Here is a 17,428-nt window from a genome sequence, read left to right on the forward strand (position 1 = left end):
TAATAGTTAACAACTCAAAAGTTAATTTTTTTTCAGCTATACCTCTTAACTCCCCACCTATACCATTAATATTCCCCTTACTTTTTACCTATGGAAAGAGACCCTAAATAGCCGAGTCATGCTCAGATTGCCACCATTGCTCTGCTTTCCCATGTCGTGTCATCTCCCCTGTGGATGGAAGGTAGATGAAAGAAAATATCTTGAAAATAATAAAGGTTAGTTTCCAGACAAGTATTATTCAAGATTTTGAGTTGTAAACTTTAATATTTCTTGTCTCAGATTTTGATTTGGAATTAAATATAATCTTCCAAATTTACTATAGACTCCACAAAGATAATTTGCTAAGTACTCTATGAGAAAGGAACATTTGTCTCTGTATTAAGGTGGTGTGTTTCTTTTATGTTTCCTAAATATTCCCTGAATATTTGCTTTTGCAAAAATTATGAGATACATACCTTTGAGGTTTTCTGCATCTATAATGTGATGTAACTAAAATTGTTCTTTGGATTTATAGAAGTACTTGAAGATGCCTTTTTCTGTATCTTCAGTTATGCATTTCAAAAATTAATTGATCCAGTACCTTATTTTCAATTGATCTAGTACCTTTTTCAAATTTTTGAATATATAAGAGTAGTAGTTAAAAAGTGAAAGTGGTTTTTAAGAAGTTTTAAACAGTTTTTAATTGATATCACTTTTCTAATTACATGTTTGTATCACATTCCTTTTGTAAAGTTTAATACTAAAAATAAAACTCTTCCGTTGTAGTTTCAATATCCTTTGACCATGGCTAAACAAATTATAAAAATAATTTGAGAAAAGCATTTTGGGAAATATTCCTTTAAGAGAAGGAAGAAATAATATATAGTTATGGCTCTTATAAATATTTCTTTTCTCTTTATAATTGGTAAGATATGACTACTAAAAAGAATTCTAACCTGTAAGTTATTTGTTACCAACCCTAATTATGTGACTTGTCAAAGAACCTGCAATTCTTGATAAAAATTTATGGAATTAAAAAAAGAATTCAGTTTTATTCAGTAGCATTTATTGAGGATGTTTTATTTATTTATTTATTTGTAAATGTGTATGTGGACATGAATCAAATATGATGTGGTGGTGCAAATCCAAAGAAACTGGAATGTGCAAAAAAGAGACTTAATTCCAGGGATGAATATGTTAGTCTCAATAGCTACATACTCTTCTTGTTTTCTTTTAAGGATGCCACACTGCATAATTATTATAGCTTCATAAAAAACACCAGAAGGCTCTTTCCAGCAACACTTCCACTATGAGATTTTTATCTCCATTGAAAAATGTTTTATTCTTTATTTTTGCCCCATTGCCTTTTAGTTAATTGTGCCTGACAGGATCCTAAGTATTAATGTAGCCAGTTTAGAACTTTCTTTCCAAGCAGATTCTTCCAGCATTATTTATTACACTTGACTAGTAATTGACCAACTATTAAATAACTACTTTAAAAGTTAAACACATTTGCCTAACATGTCCTGTGAATGTACACATAGATTGTGACTTTAATAACTTTATTGATTACTGTGAATGTAATATGTAGTGTGTATGCTTTAATATTTTGTTCTTGTTTGGAAAAAAATCAATTTTCATTATTTTTAAAAAGATTTCCCTGTATTAGGTCCTGCGCTTATAGAATTAAGTTAAAATTTCCTTATCCTAAATGAGAATTGGAAAATATTTAAATTCCTTTAATGCAAAATTGAGTCTTCAAGTTACTGATCACGTGCTTTTTATATCATAAATGTTACCAATATCACTGCATCTTTTAGGAACATTTTCTTTTCTCAATTGTTGTATGCCGTCTTAAGAAGTAAGGCTGGACCAAGGAAAATCTAATTATTGAATATAAAAATCTCATATTGTCTATTTTTTCCTTTTTTCCTCATCTGTGAAGTGAATCATGTTTCTTTCTGCAAATTTTTTTTCAATGATTCTCTAACACATTCTTGTCTCTCTTTATCATCTTTCGTGTCCCCTTTCTCCTGTTTGCTCTGTTCTTTTGTGCTTGGCTTTACTTACTATAGGCTTTTTCAGTCTAAACCTTCTTAGCCAACCCATTCCCTTCCTGCCTCAATCTCAGTTCTTTGGTCATATGTCTTTGCATTGCCTCTCAGCCTGCTCTGACACTCCTTTATTAGTGGATTGTCTTTTTTTGGATAGTTGTTTTGCATTCCTCTGTTGTTACTTGGTACTTTTAGAGAAATAGTTAATATCCTTACTCTGCTTCCTATGTTGCACAAAGAGAAGAAATAAACACAACCATTGAAGGACAGATATACATGGTTCTTTAAAAAAGCATAAGGTAGTATAGTTGACAGATTATTTTAAAAAGTGCTCCCGGTTCAGAGTAGTTAGGAGGCCTAAATTTTGCCATGAATATAGAGAAAATGTCGCCTGGCTTATTTATTTATTTATTTTTAATTATTATTTTTAACTTTGAAAAGCTGCGGGCAATATTAATATAGTCAGAATATCCCTGGAAAGTTCTGGATAAGTTTTCATAGTTAAGATTACTGTAACATCTATATTATTTGTATTTACCTGTGTGGCCTTTGTTATTTTGTGGTAGACCAACTTCATCTATTTTTGTCTCCAAATACTTTATGGGAAAGACCTGTCATACATAAATAAATAAAAGTCAGTCCATTTTTTAAAAAGCAGATAGAAGTCCTGTCTCATACTCTGCTCACTTTTCAAGTTCTTTTCCACATAAATTTTTTTAGCAATATTTTTCTCTCTTTTTTTTCACTTACGTTCAAGTAATGCTATCTAATTGTAGTGAATTTATGTGAATAATTTATTGAGTATTAATCTTTAAAGTTATAGAGAATATGCATATGATAGGATAGAATAGATTTTAGAATTAATATGAAATCATTACTAACCTAAAGGAATGAAAAGAAAAACAAAATAATCTATTTTTATAAAGTGAAATTTAGAATTTCTTCAGTTTCTCATTGCTTTTTTTTATGGGGCAAGGGGAGTGTTATTTAGTTTTGCAAATGTCATGACTCCTGGGTTTCTAGATTAAATTTATTTTCCAATTATTGGAGTTTATTTAAGTCTAAGATATATGTGTGTATATATATTTTATATGTTTATATTTAACATATATTTAACTTAAAATGATATATATATATTTTAAATTAAAGATGAAGATACTTTGTATTGCTTTTTTTCCCCTGAAACTTTTTTTCTTTTCTCTTTTATCCCTGAAACTTTCTGAGTTCATTTATATCCATTACGACCTTTTAGAGGAGTATATAGAAATAAAAACTTGGAGATGGTAGGTGGTATAATTGAAATGTAGATCATAATCTGTTCTTTGTTTGTTTTACCAAATTAGTTAGGGATTCTGAGGATACATTTTGAATATTTGTGTATGTTTAGCATTTTGTCCCTTTGTTAGAAATCTCTCAGTGTGACTTGTTTTTAATAGGATGTGTCTTGAATTGTGAGCCAATCACTCTTGAAAAGTATTAAGCCCTTTAAACACACTAGTCATACCATAGAGGGAAGCCTACAGGTTTATTAGCACTCCTTAGCCTGAAAGCGCAGCATACCCTTCTAGGTTGCACAGCAACAGACTCCTAGCAACGGTGATAGATTGAATTTCTAAGAGTGACCAAGCCGGATGTAATAATAAAACAAGAGGTACAAACAGTTGTCATGGTTTTCTTTTCACAGTAAGCGTTTGATTTGGGGAAGCTTAGCCTTTCAAAAATGGGCAAACTTCTTATAAAACTACTGTTTGTATACAGGATTTCTAGTGTTAAAATAACAATAATAGTACCAAATTTAAAAAGTTACTGATTAAAAAAAATAGTAAGCTCAAAATAAAACAAAACAAAAGGTAAAAGGATTATCATATAAAGTTTTCAGGGAATTTTTTAAAAGGCTTTTATCATAAACTTAAAACAGTAGCAAAATAGTCATAATGCTTTTTAAAAATTAAAATAATAATATTTGTGCTTTCTTTTTGAGATCCTTCATTTATTTAAATTTTGCGACAGCACTTGTAGTTTTATATATATAATTTAAGTGGATGTGCATATAACACTAATGCTTAATAAAATTTAAGAAAACACTATTTGAACTATATATATGCAGTGTTTTTTGAAATTACGAACTAATAACTAATTTAGCAGAGAATTTATTGAAAAAGAAAGAATAAAGTAGTAAAATCTACAGTTCTCCACAGTAATTGTAAATGTGATATTCCTAAAGGTGTACTACTGTGCTATAACTTTGTCAACATTTCTCCTGTGTATCCTTTAGGATGTGTTTGCTACATAGCCATTAAAAAAAGATTAATTCAGATACATTCACAACCTGAAACAGATCCTGATTTCATCAAAAGAAACAGGTCTTGGTATAGCTGCTGGAGTAGGGAGTAGAACTATAGCCTGTGACAGCAACAAGCTGTAATATACATACATGCTAATATTCTTGATTTGTTCATCTTTTGTGTCAGCATTGGGAAAAGATTGTTAAAGTGGCAGTTATAGTAAAAACTGCAAATTACAGTAAAGAGCAGAAATTAGGTATTTGTGACCTATTATATTTTATTAAAAGACTTGCTTATTAAAATGGTATGGTTTATTCTGATTGCTTGACAGCTGCCCTAAACAGATTAGAAAATACACAGCTTTAGCTAAGGGTAAAATCAGCTTCCTAAGCAAGTACATGACATAAAACAAGTAAATGGTATAGTATAAACTTTTTTAAAACAATAAATTGGCTATTCGTAGAGATGTTTATTAGTGATTAAGTGGCATGCTCTTTTGCATTTCTATAATAATAGCTTACCCACAGTGACATTTTCCCATTGAGGTATTTTACTACATCCACCTGATATTATATACTTGGTTTCTACTAGAGGATCTTATTATGAGGTATCATAAATCCAGGGATCAGCATGTCATCACAGAGAAGCTTTTTCCTGCTAACTGATGAATTATTATCCTAATTCAGTATAAATGCTATCTTTACCAGGCAGAACTCTTGGAAGTTTTACCACTAGATTATCAATTTCTGAAATGTTTTTAATGTTCTTTTCCTCATAATAATCCAGTAGGGCCACAGAGAGTTTAATACTTGAATTTAGGCATCCCTGTTACAATACTGAATTGCTTTCCTAAAGAGAAATTTATTATGTGACTTTTGTTATCTTCAATGGTATTTCTGAAGTTTTACTGCTGCCTACTTTGTTCTATCTTTATTTTATATAGTCACTATATAGCACTTTATAGAACAGTTCTGCCTATCAGTTATTCTGAATTATAGTTTAGCAGTTAGGTAGACTGACCTGCAACACAGTCTAACATTTCATGACTGTATCATGAGGCATGGATATGCACTGTTGTTCAGTCTGTGAATATGAAATCACAGCTCACTCTTGAAGACACAAACACAAGTTCACTATGACGCAGATTTGTGGGAAGATTACTTTCCTCAAGTAATGAATATAGATATTTGTCAGGACTGTCACAATATTGATGGAAGTCTGTCGTAGTACTTGCATAGAACAGTAAAATTTCCACAAATGCCCAAACTATGCTATGTGAAACACTCATGCTAATTCCATATACACAAATATCCACTACTATTTATATCTTTAACTTAAAAAAATCTGATTGTATAAGGTCTGTCAGCTTGCAAAATTGTTTAGAAAAGATGTGAGTCCTCATCTTTTGAATAAAATAGATCTGTTAGAATCCCGGCTTTGATAGCTAATTATTCTTAAACTAATTCCTCAACTACTTTGATCTCAGATGTGCTATGTAAATATGGAGTTATTACCTATTCAATTGGTTTCTAAAACGAAAAAGTGAAAAATAAAACATCATAAGTTTATATAGAGTAGTATTGGAGTCTAGAATTAGCACTCAAAGTGGTAGCCTAGTATTGTCATTATCTTTCTAGTTTACTCCTTGTGGTAGGTTGTGAAGAAGGTGGCATCTGAAAATGGTAACATGGAACTGGATATAATCAGAAACAGAATTGTTTTCAAAGAGGGATATTTTGTTAAGTCGTTTTCACTGTTGGTTACTAGGTTAAGAATTTTTTAGAGTAAACTATGAAGTGATCCCTCTTCACAGATTTAAATCTTGGGGTAGGATCTTTTCAAAGATTACAAGAGCAATTATCAATAGGACAAATATGCACTAAACAGGTGAAATACTTATTATGCTATACAAAGGGTAGAATTTAAAGAATAGGGTAAATTTATTTATTTTAGTAAATATGTACAGTGAGCCTTATTTTATTTAAACATTTAGCCTCTCTCCAAATTTTTCTTCTATGTAAAAACTTTAAGAGCAGAAGTGAGTAAACTGCCCAGCCTTGTGTTACTTTGTTGATATAAGAGAATTGAAAATGAATTATCAATAGCTTCTGCTGAGAAGTAAGGCAACAGTGGAGTCACATGAAAATCTGATTACCTTTTGGTACTTTTTGTCCTATCCCTTAAAAAATGTTCAACATGTTCACCAATATTTTACAAAGTTTAAATTTTAATATATTCTGTTGTTGCTACAGGGACAATAAAGGCATTTAATTTAATGAGAAGATATTTGCATAAGAATAGAAGTGGGTTGAAATATAACGGTTTCAATTAGTAGCATTTAATCAGTTTAGGCAATGGCTACCCTGTTTCAATTCTTTGAACAAGGTAATGCTAACCTAAGCTTAAGGACAGGAGGAGATACTGAGGTGCTAATGTTGCTTTGGTATTTTAGGAGAGAAGAATACCAAGCTACTTAGAGCCAAGAGAAATTAGCACTTAATGTTATGTGGATACAGTATTTCTGATAAAACCACTAGCTGCTGCCAGTTGTTCTGCAGATTTTAAAATAATGAATTTTTTTCTGGACTTATGTGCTTATATTGTTAAACTGTTCAATGATATTAGGTTGAAGAATTAAATATTGCCAAAAACATTAAATTAGGAATTTTTAAATATCAGAGTTAAAATATAATTCTACTCTGATAAAAGCAATTTTTTTGTCATCAATGAATATGTAACTCTGACTTACACATATGGTGCAGTTGTCCACTTGTAAAATTGTAGAACGTAATTGTACCTTTTATGCTTAATTGAATATTATGTCCAGGCCAGTGAAGATTCACACATTAGCTTTGTAAGTAATCCCTCTGCATAGCATTTTTTGACCAAAAAATTAAGTTTTTATCTTTTTTTTCCTTGCTATTCTTAGCACCTTGAGTTGTTGAATTGGGGAAATATGGTATGTATACATATACATTTACATACGTATGTATGTAAATACACACATGAAATAGCATAAACTTTCTTTTCAGTGCAGTCTGAAGTTAGAATTCTTCATATTGAGATAACCACTAGGTGAGAAAAACTAATCAAATACCAAAGTAGTCCAAATTCTTACTATTGGTAAGGTCTTTTCACACCAAAGTCTTTTATGCAAACCATATACTGTATAAGGATGCTGCTCAAAGTGTGAATAAAGGGTCTTTGCGGTCATAAACCCTAACACTACGGGTGCAAGAATACAAATGGAAACTCATTCATTATATTTCTACATACTTAAATGTTACAAATCAGCTAACTGTTAAATAAAATATTCTCTTCCCTCCTAATTTGACAAATATAACTTTATAATGACATGGATGGCCATTTAGAATTCTTAGATATTTCAGTTCTGTTCTAGAACATAGTGGCAAAGGGAGAACTGGCCTTCTGTCACCTCATCCCTGTCCTACAGTCTACCTCCCTTTCCCCATATCCTAGGCTCTTTACCATAGCATGTTCACATGCTCACTCCCCAAGCAACCTCGCCTCACCCTTTACAAGTTATCTCTTGACTACGCCTCAGGCCTGCAGGTGCGTATGCCTATATTACCTTCTGCCCTGGGATTGATAGTCCAGGGCTCAGCATGGGATTTTGGGGTACTGGGATTCTGCTGAAGTAGATTCCAGAGGAGTCAGAGAGCAAGACCCTGTGCTGTGCAGATTTCTTACTTTATGTGGAAGCACCTGGGCAGTGGGCCAAAGTGTGTTCTCTAAAGTGCATGGCCCCTTTTTTCTAGGTCTCAGGATGGTGCTGGAAGGGATCATGACATGACATGAGTGACAAATCAGCAGGACTTATTTACTGTTATTTGGGGGGTATGAGAAAATAAGTGAAAAAGTTTAAAGAACACTGGGTTCCAGGAAGATTACAAAGCCAATTTAGCGAGAACAACATGAGAGAACAGATGAGATGGGATCTGAATGCAAAATAATTATGTTTTGCTCACCATTGTATCCTCCAGCACCTAATCAACTTGTAGCACATTGCCAAGCACATAGTAGCAACTCAATAAATATTGAAAAGCAAAGAAAAGGTATTTTGGATAGCTATGTTAGAGATGTGAGAAAAAGTCATTGTAGAATATAAGAAGAAACAGGGAAAATACGTTCTTGTGGGACCAAGGCAGAGCTTTGAGGGAGGGAGCATCTTGCTGTGATTGTCAGGTAGTGTGTGAGCTACTTGTGTGTGCAGACCATGCATATTCAATATTTGTGTGTGTGGTACCTCACACAGTTGTAATTCTTTCTTAAATGAATAATTGAATAATTTTATATGAGAACAGGCTTTAAGAAATGAATTGGATTTTAAGGTTAAAATGATAAGTGGCAAAGGCAAATTTGTATCATCAGTGAACTAGTGTGGTGGCTGAGGAACTTGTTATAATACAAGAAAAGAAGAGGTCATGAACAATTGTGTTAGTATCAGAATGAGGTGGTAAAAGATGTGTCCAAAGATAATATATTACTTGTAACCTGTTTGAAGAAGAGTAGAAGATGCAGATGACTATAGATTAGCTTGAATTTTCTAACTTGATAGTCACTTAACAAGTTAGACATAGAAGAGTGTAGTTGGAGAAAAAAATGAAAGGAGTATGTATAACAGTCATTTTGCTCAAAGTGAAAGTATTGTTACTTAGTTTGTAATGTGTACTATAATACTTCAAGTCAGAAAATTTCAAAATGACAACAAAGTAACAGGAAAATCTGATAAGTTAAAATTACTAAGTTCTTTTTGAGAACTATGTGTTAATTAATGTAGATTATAGCATTTTTGCTGTATCTGATTTGTAATCGCCTAAATACACAGCAAACACCTGTGGTTATTTTAGTGATCCTTGTCTTGTTCAAGTAACCCCAAATATGTGTATTTATATTATTGCCTGTTCATATATACTCAGCTGTGCCTGTTTGCTTTGTTATTTTTCTAAGTTTAATGGAGCAACATAAAAATTTATGGCAACTGTCACTTAATGTCACCTTTACCTTTAAAGAAAGAAAGAAAACAAAACTAAATCATGCCAGGCAACTATGATGCCATTTATAGTTGACTAAATGATCAGATATACTCTGTACTAAATTGATATGTTATGGGCCAAATTTAGGGCAAAAATGATATAACGCATATAAACGAACATGTAAGTACATGTTTGTATAGCAGTGTTACCCTAAATTTATTTTATTAGCCAATAAAAATCATTAGCTTAAAACAACTTTGCTCGTTTTCCCTTGAACTAGATTTCTTTTTAAAATTTCCATAAAACTGAATAATCATGCATGTCTTATGAATTTCCTCAGTGTTTTGACCTGTATATGCATTTTTGCTTATTTATTTTTAGGATACACATTTATTTTTAAGGAATGAACAAAGATATGTCAGCTGCTAATCATTTCCCACTTTTGCTTCTCTATATACAAAAAGTTAGCAGTCTGATTCTCAGAATTGTTTCATCTCTCATCTTAACAATTTAAAAGTACAGATTTTTTTACGAAGCATCATTCTCTTTATTTTTTCCCTAAATTATATTTTTCTTGATTATTAGAATAATATATTTATTCTTAGAATTCTAATTCTTTCAAAAATGAAACTTCTCTCCCCTTCCCTGTAAAATCAAGACTATCTTTTTTGGCTAAATAGAAAACTTTTAAAATACAGATATAGTTTTGCAAAGAAATACTTTAGAAATAATTCAGTTATATGACAACATTTATTCACAAACTTAATAATTTAAAATAATCACATATTTTCTAGAAGTTAAAGGATTCATTTTTAACGTTTATCTAATTCTTCTTGCTTTTAATATTTTAGGCCACTTGATCATTCTGGCATTTTATGGTAGAGAATACATTGTGTTTGGCTCATGGAAAGAATATGAGGTAATTGATCACATGTTCTCTATAAATTCTGAACCATATATGCAACATATAGAGTATTTTAATATGTCAAAATGGGATCTCATGTTCAAATTTTTTTCAGTTACTTTTATATAAGATTTTGAGGTAAGTTTTTCCTTTCTTGATGGTTGATAATAGTTAATATGGTAAGGAACTTTATTTCCTTTCACTACTTGTATATGTTTAAGACAAAATAGTATCAGCCTGTTCTGCACATATTATGTTAATTATGATGATGATGATGATGGCTGCAGTTCACAGAAAGTTTATTAGCATTTAAATCAGAGGATCTGACAAGTATTAGAAACATGTGAGTTACAGGCAAAACCAAGGACATCATGGTTAAATTGCTGGATTAAAGGACCAGTCATTGATTTTAACACAATATTTTGCAACATCTTCTGAACCTGTGTATGTTGGGGTAACTTCATTCACACTGGGTGAGTCAACCTGGATATTAGGCTCAAGGGATAGACGGCTAGTGAGTAATGTCAAATGTATACTTTTGCCTTCTGTCTTCTAGTAGTGTTTTTACAGGTCTCTGGGATTGTGTGTTCTTTGTTTTTATTTTTCATTATAAAAATGAGTCATATAGAAAAAAATTCTTTTTGGTAAGTTATTATTTTTAATTGCTTCTGATAGCTTAGCTTTCTTTGGGGCTATAGGAACCACAAGAGAACTCCTCCTTCCTACCTGCCTTTTCAGCCTGCCTAAAGTAGGAGTAAAGGCATGCATTGAAAAGTAATGCTAGCACAGAGTTTATAGGTATTGAGGTGCCTTATAATGTGAAATTTCTGGGTACTCTTCATGGTCATTTAATGAGAACACAAATATGACTCTTATGTTAGTGTTTTCCCATTTCTTTGGTGCCCATATGTCACCCCATGTGGTGCCTAGGTCTAATATCCTAAAATGGCAGTCAGCTAAGTGTACATGCCACATGCATTTCTGCAATTGTTTCACAGATTACTGAACATCAAGCCTGTATCAGAGAAAATTCAGATTAAAAATAGTAAAATATAGCAACTATCCTTATGAAATCCAGCATGGAGATCAGCATATGTTAATTATCTGGTGGATTAATAGGCTAACACAGTGCTGTCGTTATGATTCCCCAACTCAGTAGTATGTTGGTTATGTAGGCAAGTGCAGCAGTTTGGTGTGAACTTCAGCTTCTACTACAACAGTACTTTAAAAAGAGGTTTTCCATAGCGTTAATAAAGGTGAAAAGAGCAGGGGTGGAGGTGGATTGGGTTGTGGGAGGTGGTGGGGTGAGAGGAATAGACATAAAGTCTGAGTACATGTGTGCTGTTCATCATCATTGATCTTTGAGATTATGTTTGTACCCAAATTACTTCTCTCTTTCCACATAGTTGAAATGCAATTGCCAGCCCATTCAAGATGATAAAACACTGCCATTTTTTTTTTTTGGTATTTTTTTCCTCTGGGGCTCTGAGTAGTATTTGATTAGAAGATAAGGTTTCAGAACCAGTGCTCCATACTACTTTCCTTTTTGCAAGGTCTATAGAGTAGCAAACTATGTCTCTCTTTTTGTTCTTGCATTCTGTTATAAGTGAGAAAGTTATATACTTCTAGATCCATTGTAGATCCAGAAACAAGAATTAGACTTGGCATTTTCTTTACTTCTATTCCTTTTCAGTAATATTTACTGAATTAACACCCTGCACAGGATACACAGTTATTGACTCTTTACTAGGGCCAATGACAATTGGTTTTAAAAAAGTAGTATAGTATTTAATATATAAATGTAAAAATTATAAAAATTAAAATATAAAGTGCATATTGAACATGTCTTGCTCATAAAGTGACATTAATAAGCATCATCATTTTTATACAACTTAAAATATTACTTGGATTTCATAATCTCAAGCATGGTAGTTAAGAACATTGATTCTTAAAAGTAATTTCTGTAAGCTACTATCTATGTATAGAACCTTGAAAATTCTAGGTTATAGTAGCATTTATAAGTAATGGTAATAGAATCAAGGAATGGCTCCTACATCATATTATAGAATTTTAGAGTCTTTGATAATAATGGATTCCAAAATATATTTTCAATTTACTGAGCATGCATTTAAGCCTAATTGTATTGTAACAATCTATGAAATTACTTATCTGCAAATAGAAAATAAATCCCATCAGTGGTCCATCAAAAACATTATGAAACTTAATAATGGTTAAAAGTTAATAATATGAATTTAAGATTAGAATAACTGTTTAGGCTCATAGCATTCTAAAAATTGAATATGTATCAACAGTTTTGTACTTTTAAACATGAGCATGACTTTAGAATATTGTTTTTCTTTAGTCATTGAGCTCTTAGAGTGCTAAGCACTCTAATAATGTTCAGTTATTTTCTCCACAATTCGTTCTGAATGTAGAACAATTGGAGAGGCACTGAAAAGGGCAGCAAAATGGATATTGACAGGAGGGAGGAGAAATTCAAGCCATGGAAGTTACTTATTTAGTCTAGAGAAAGGAGGAGAAGAACCTTAAAATCTGTTTTCAAATTTATTTGTATTTTTCTTTTTTGTTATAAACTTTCAGTGAAAATCAATGAAGTAGCAAAATGACAGGTGTGTTAGAGAGAACCTTGTTATCTCCTGGAAAGTCAGACATAAACAGAATGAGTGTAATATGTGGAAAGGGTGATTTTAATGTATCATAAAGAAGATACTCTGTAAAAGGTCATTAAATTCTAGAGTGGTAATAGAGAGATATTTGGGAGTCATACTCCTTAAAAATCTTTATGACCAGAATATTTGTTCAACTAAATATATATTTTATATATACAGTCACTACCAAGTTTAGGGTTTTTCGATTATAATTGTGCTGCTAATTGCTTGGAAACGTAATGCAATATGCACATAAATATGCTCATAACTAAAGATGATACATGTAATTTATGGAGATCTTTTTATTATTTTTTCAGAGATAAATTAAGATAAAAACTGCAAGTGCGATTCAAATTTGAAATTATAGAAAGAAACAAATGCTCTTAATCTGAGAGATAATATAAATTCCATATGATTATGTGCACTTTAAAAATACTTGATGGGAACACAAAGGGAGCTAGCAACTAGTCAAGAAAGTGAGAATGAAGCTTATCCTTTGGCAAGATGGTCTAGAGCAAATAGCTTATGGGTTTTCGATTTAGTCAAACCCGAGTTTGAGTCTTGGTTCACCAACTTACTAATTCAGTAGCCATATGTAATATGAGGATAATAACTGCTGACTTGCAGACTTGTGAAAATTAAATAAAGGATATTTTTAAAGTATCCGATCCAGTGATTGGCATAGAGTAGTACTTAACAAGTGATAATTCCCTTCATTGCCCCTATAGTTCATATAGTTTCTCCAGGAGTTTGGATGAGGAAAACCAATAGAACAAAGAAGGTATAAATGGGCAAATTTGGGACATAAAGTTCAACATACTTATTGAATTTACTATTTAACTTCTCAAATTTTACTATAACCTATGTGATCAACAAGAACTTACTACTTTTTTTTACATTAAGGAGAAACCAGTTTGGGTCCTACCTTGAGCAAAAGTTTCACTGTAGACTCACTTTTAGGAAGAAAGCTGGATAGAATTTTGAGGAGGAAACCACATGTGAAACAGAAAATGTGAAATGTCTTCAGATCTTAATTGCTGGAGAAACTTCCTTTTATCAAAAGGAAATAAATGTTTACTTAAGAGTTCAGTGTAACACATGCACTATTTTCTTGCAATTTATGGTCAGTCAGCTCTCATTTTATTTTATTTTATTTTAAGTAGCATAACAATCTTTGCTTCTCTTGACCACTACTTACCCCATCCCTCCATCCCAGGTAATGTAAGTCAGCTGACTCCCTTAGCGGTCTTGCATAGTCGTGCATCTCATTTAGTAACTAGTTAACATTTTATAACAATAACCAATATTTATTTAGTGCTTCCTATGTGTGAGGCATTGGGGTAAGTACTTTATATGTACTCACTAAATCCTCACAGTGTCTGTGAGGGAAGTAGGTACTACAGATCCATGATCCCTTATATTCACTTCTGAATTTCAGAAGGCTCTGAAAATCACCAGTTTCCCTAAGTTTGTGGCAAAACTAATTTAGCTGCAAAACCTGAACTAAATTAGATGGGGTGCTTAAGGTATTTTTGCCACACTTTGAACATTCATTCATTTATCTACAGAAATGTTAATGTGTATGATTATGGATTGCTGCTCTAGATCCATCTGTGGTGTTAACGTATATATGGCTTTATTCTCTAAAATTCAAAAATTTCTAAGTCATGTGACATATCTAGCCCAGGGGTTTAGACTAGGTGGTTGTAAACCTATTTCATTATTTCATTTCATAGGTGATAAGACTGATACTAGATGATCAGTAAATTGCCAAGGTTTGAACGGTATGTTAAGATGTTAAATAAATTACTCAGGTAATGCATGGTAAAGACAAATTTAAACCCAGCAGTCTTACTCCAGAGCCTATATCCTTTTTCTAGAATCCTGGCTTTGTGAAAAGTAAAGGGAGCTGAGAGATCTACAAAGGAAATAACTAAACTCCTTACACTCTGGGTACAATAGCTAAACTGAAAAGCAAGATTTATTGTGGATAATCTCACCCATGGCTAATTGAGAATTCTCATTATACTGCGTAAATAACAAGCATAAGTTAAGCTCCCAAGTTAACGTACCAAGTGATGCTGGATTTTTTTGAGCTATAGAATCAAAGTCTCTAGGATTTTACATATGCAAGCTATTTCTCAAAGATAGATAACATAGCAAGTGTATTCTCTTATGCCAAGTCTATTCTTTAGCACTTAAACATTTCTGCTTCATTTTTATTTTTTGAAGTGACATTTTAAAAGAAATTACAAATTCTAAATGATTTATGAATAGAAACAACTATGAAGGATTTATGATTTTGAAGTCATTTGAAAGAGGAATAAATGTACATTTTCATTTAGTATCTATATTAACTGATTTTTAATCAGTATTTTGTATTAAAAGTAATAACATTTGAAAATTTACAGAACCTCAGGTTTATGACAGTTAACATTATTTTAAATGATAGTAATTTTGTATTGTGATTATAAAAATTAAATATGCTTAATGTAAAACATGCAGAAAATCCAGAAAGGCACAAAGAAGAAGGTAAAAAAAAAGTCATTTCTGCTCAGTAGTTACTGCACATCTGCTCACAAGATTACTGTCACATCTTAGGATTTGTGTCTCATTGAATGCATATATGTTCACTGTGACACTTGTGTATGAACTTCTGCTCACACATATATGCACTCTCTCTCCCTGCCTTACAAATACAAATATAAAAACTGGTTCGTGCAATTTGTTTTTAACTTTGACAATTGTATCTTGGGCATATTTTCATTGTAATAAATAACACCTTTTATTGGTGTTATATATGAATGTATCAATTTATTTAAGCAATTCTCCAAATAGACATTTAGGTGGTATCTTGTATTTTGGTATTATGATTAATTATTATATGTGCATCTTTGTGCAACGGTCCATTTATTTTCTTAATATGAATTCTTAAGAATGGAGTTGCTGGCTAGATCTGGGTACATTTTGAATGTTTTTTTATCTACTACCAGATTACTCTCTAGAAAGGTCATGCTATTTTATATAGCCACCAATAGTGCTTTCATATTTTGTTTCTTTATACATTCTCTGACACTGAGTATGATCAATTATTATATATATATATATATATATATATATATATATATTGCCAGTCTAATAGTTGAAAAAGAAATCTCACTTGGATTTGCATTTTTGATAGCTAATGACAAAAAAATTTTAAAGCATATTAGCCATTTGCATTTATTTGTTTATTGTTCATTTATATTTTTAGCCCATTTTCCTACTGGGCAATTTCTTCTTCTGTACCTCTTCCTCCTTTTAAATTTCAAGATTTCTTTATAATATAAGGATATAAACTTTTCTTATCCATACTGCATGTTTTGCCATTTAAAAATATTTGCTTTGTTTTAAACAGGTTTTGTTTAGGAGATATTTTGCTAGGTAAATGTATCACTTTATTTTCTACTTGGTATTTCCCCATTAGAGTATGACCATTACCATTCACAATGACTCAGTAGATGGATTAAAGATAAGATGTTTAAAAACTGAAGGTACTTTTCAGATGGGAAACCATTTTGCAGATGCGAAGGTGACAAATTGCTCATGTTAATTAGATATATTTGCTGTGATTACAGTTTCAATAGCTGCATATCAAATAGGAATTAGGAGGAGGTATTTTGATGTAGTTGAAAGACTCCTTTCTTTAAAGGCAGATAGTCTTGGCTTTGTTTATTTGTTCTTTAACTTACACAACAAATATTTTCAAGTGCCTATTATACATTAAACATTCATAATGGATAAAATGATACTTACTAGCTGTTGGCCAGGGCAGGTTACTTAAACAGGCAATTTTTTGACTCAGTTTATTTGTAAAAGAGGTATAATACCTACCTTGTTGAGTTGTAAGGATTAGTTATAGTTTACCTGAAATATCTAGCAGCACCTGACATAATTGGAGAATAATAAGTCATAGTGTTACTGTTGTTTTTCTTCATACTCACAAAACATAGTATAATTTTTTGCCTATTATATATAATATCTTTGCTGTGGTAGTAATTTCATATATGGAATAATTAACTAACTATGTTTATTATAATTTTATTAATAGAGAGAATGGAGCCTAGCTAGGTTGACTATACTTAGGATCCTATCAGATAAATAATACTTTCTTATATTTGTATAGCAGTTTAGTTTTTAAAGGTTTTTGTAATTTCTTGTCTTATTTGTTATACAGTTTTCCTATGAGATAAGCAGGGCCTGTGTAATTTTCCATTCTATAATTGAGAAGCTGAGGCTTGGAGAGAATGATTGACTTGTCCAAGGTCACATGACTTATAAGTGATTAATCAAGTTCATATTTTTCTTCCACCTGTAATTAAGATTCTCACTGAAACTAGATTGACCCTCAGTATATGGTAAGGCACAGAGAATGGAATTTGACATAATTTTCCAGTCTTTTAGAATTAGCCATTTTTAGTTTTTTTGTGGTTGCTCCCATTGCAGTCATCTGAACATTGGCCTTAATGTTTTAGTTGTCTGTAGCATTGATGGTGGTTAT

The 17,428-nt window shown here is 31.6% G+C and overlaps 1 protein-coding gene across 6 annotated transcripts in view; it reads left to right on the forward strand.

The window, feature by feature from the left end:
- Positions 1 to 17,428, forward strand: part of RFX3 (regulatory factor X3) — a 252,018-nt gene that overhangs the window by 20,170 nt on the left and 214,420 nt on the right. The window contains exon 1 of one of the 6 annotated variants that reach the window (XM_039886183.1): positions 10,044 to 10,234. The exons of 4 other annotated variants lie outside the window; for them this stretch is intronic. The gene's annotated coding sequence lies outside the window, so the exon portion shown is untranslated. Of the gene's footprint in view, positions 1 to 10,043; positions 10,235 to 17,428 lie in introns of those variants that run through there. One more of the 6 variants, XM_039886360.1, reaches the window with a different exon arrangement.

Source organism: Pteropus medius, unplaced genomic scaffold (genome assembly GCF_902729225.1).
Source record: "Pteropus medius unplaced genomic scaffold, Ma_sr-lr_union100, whole genome shotgun sequence".
In the NCBI taxonomy this organism is placed as follows: domain Eukaryota; kingdom Metazoa; phylum Chordata; class Mammalia; order Chiroptera; family Pteropodidae; genus Pteropus; species Pteropus medius.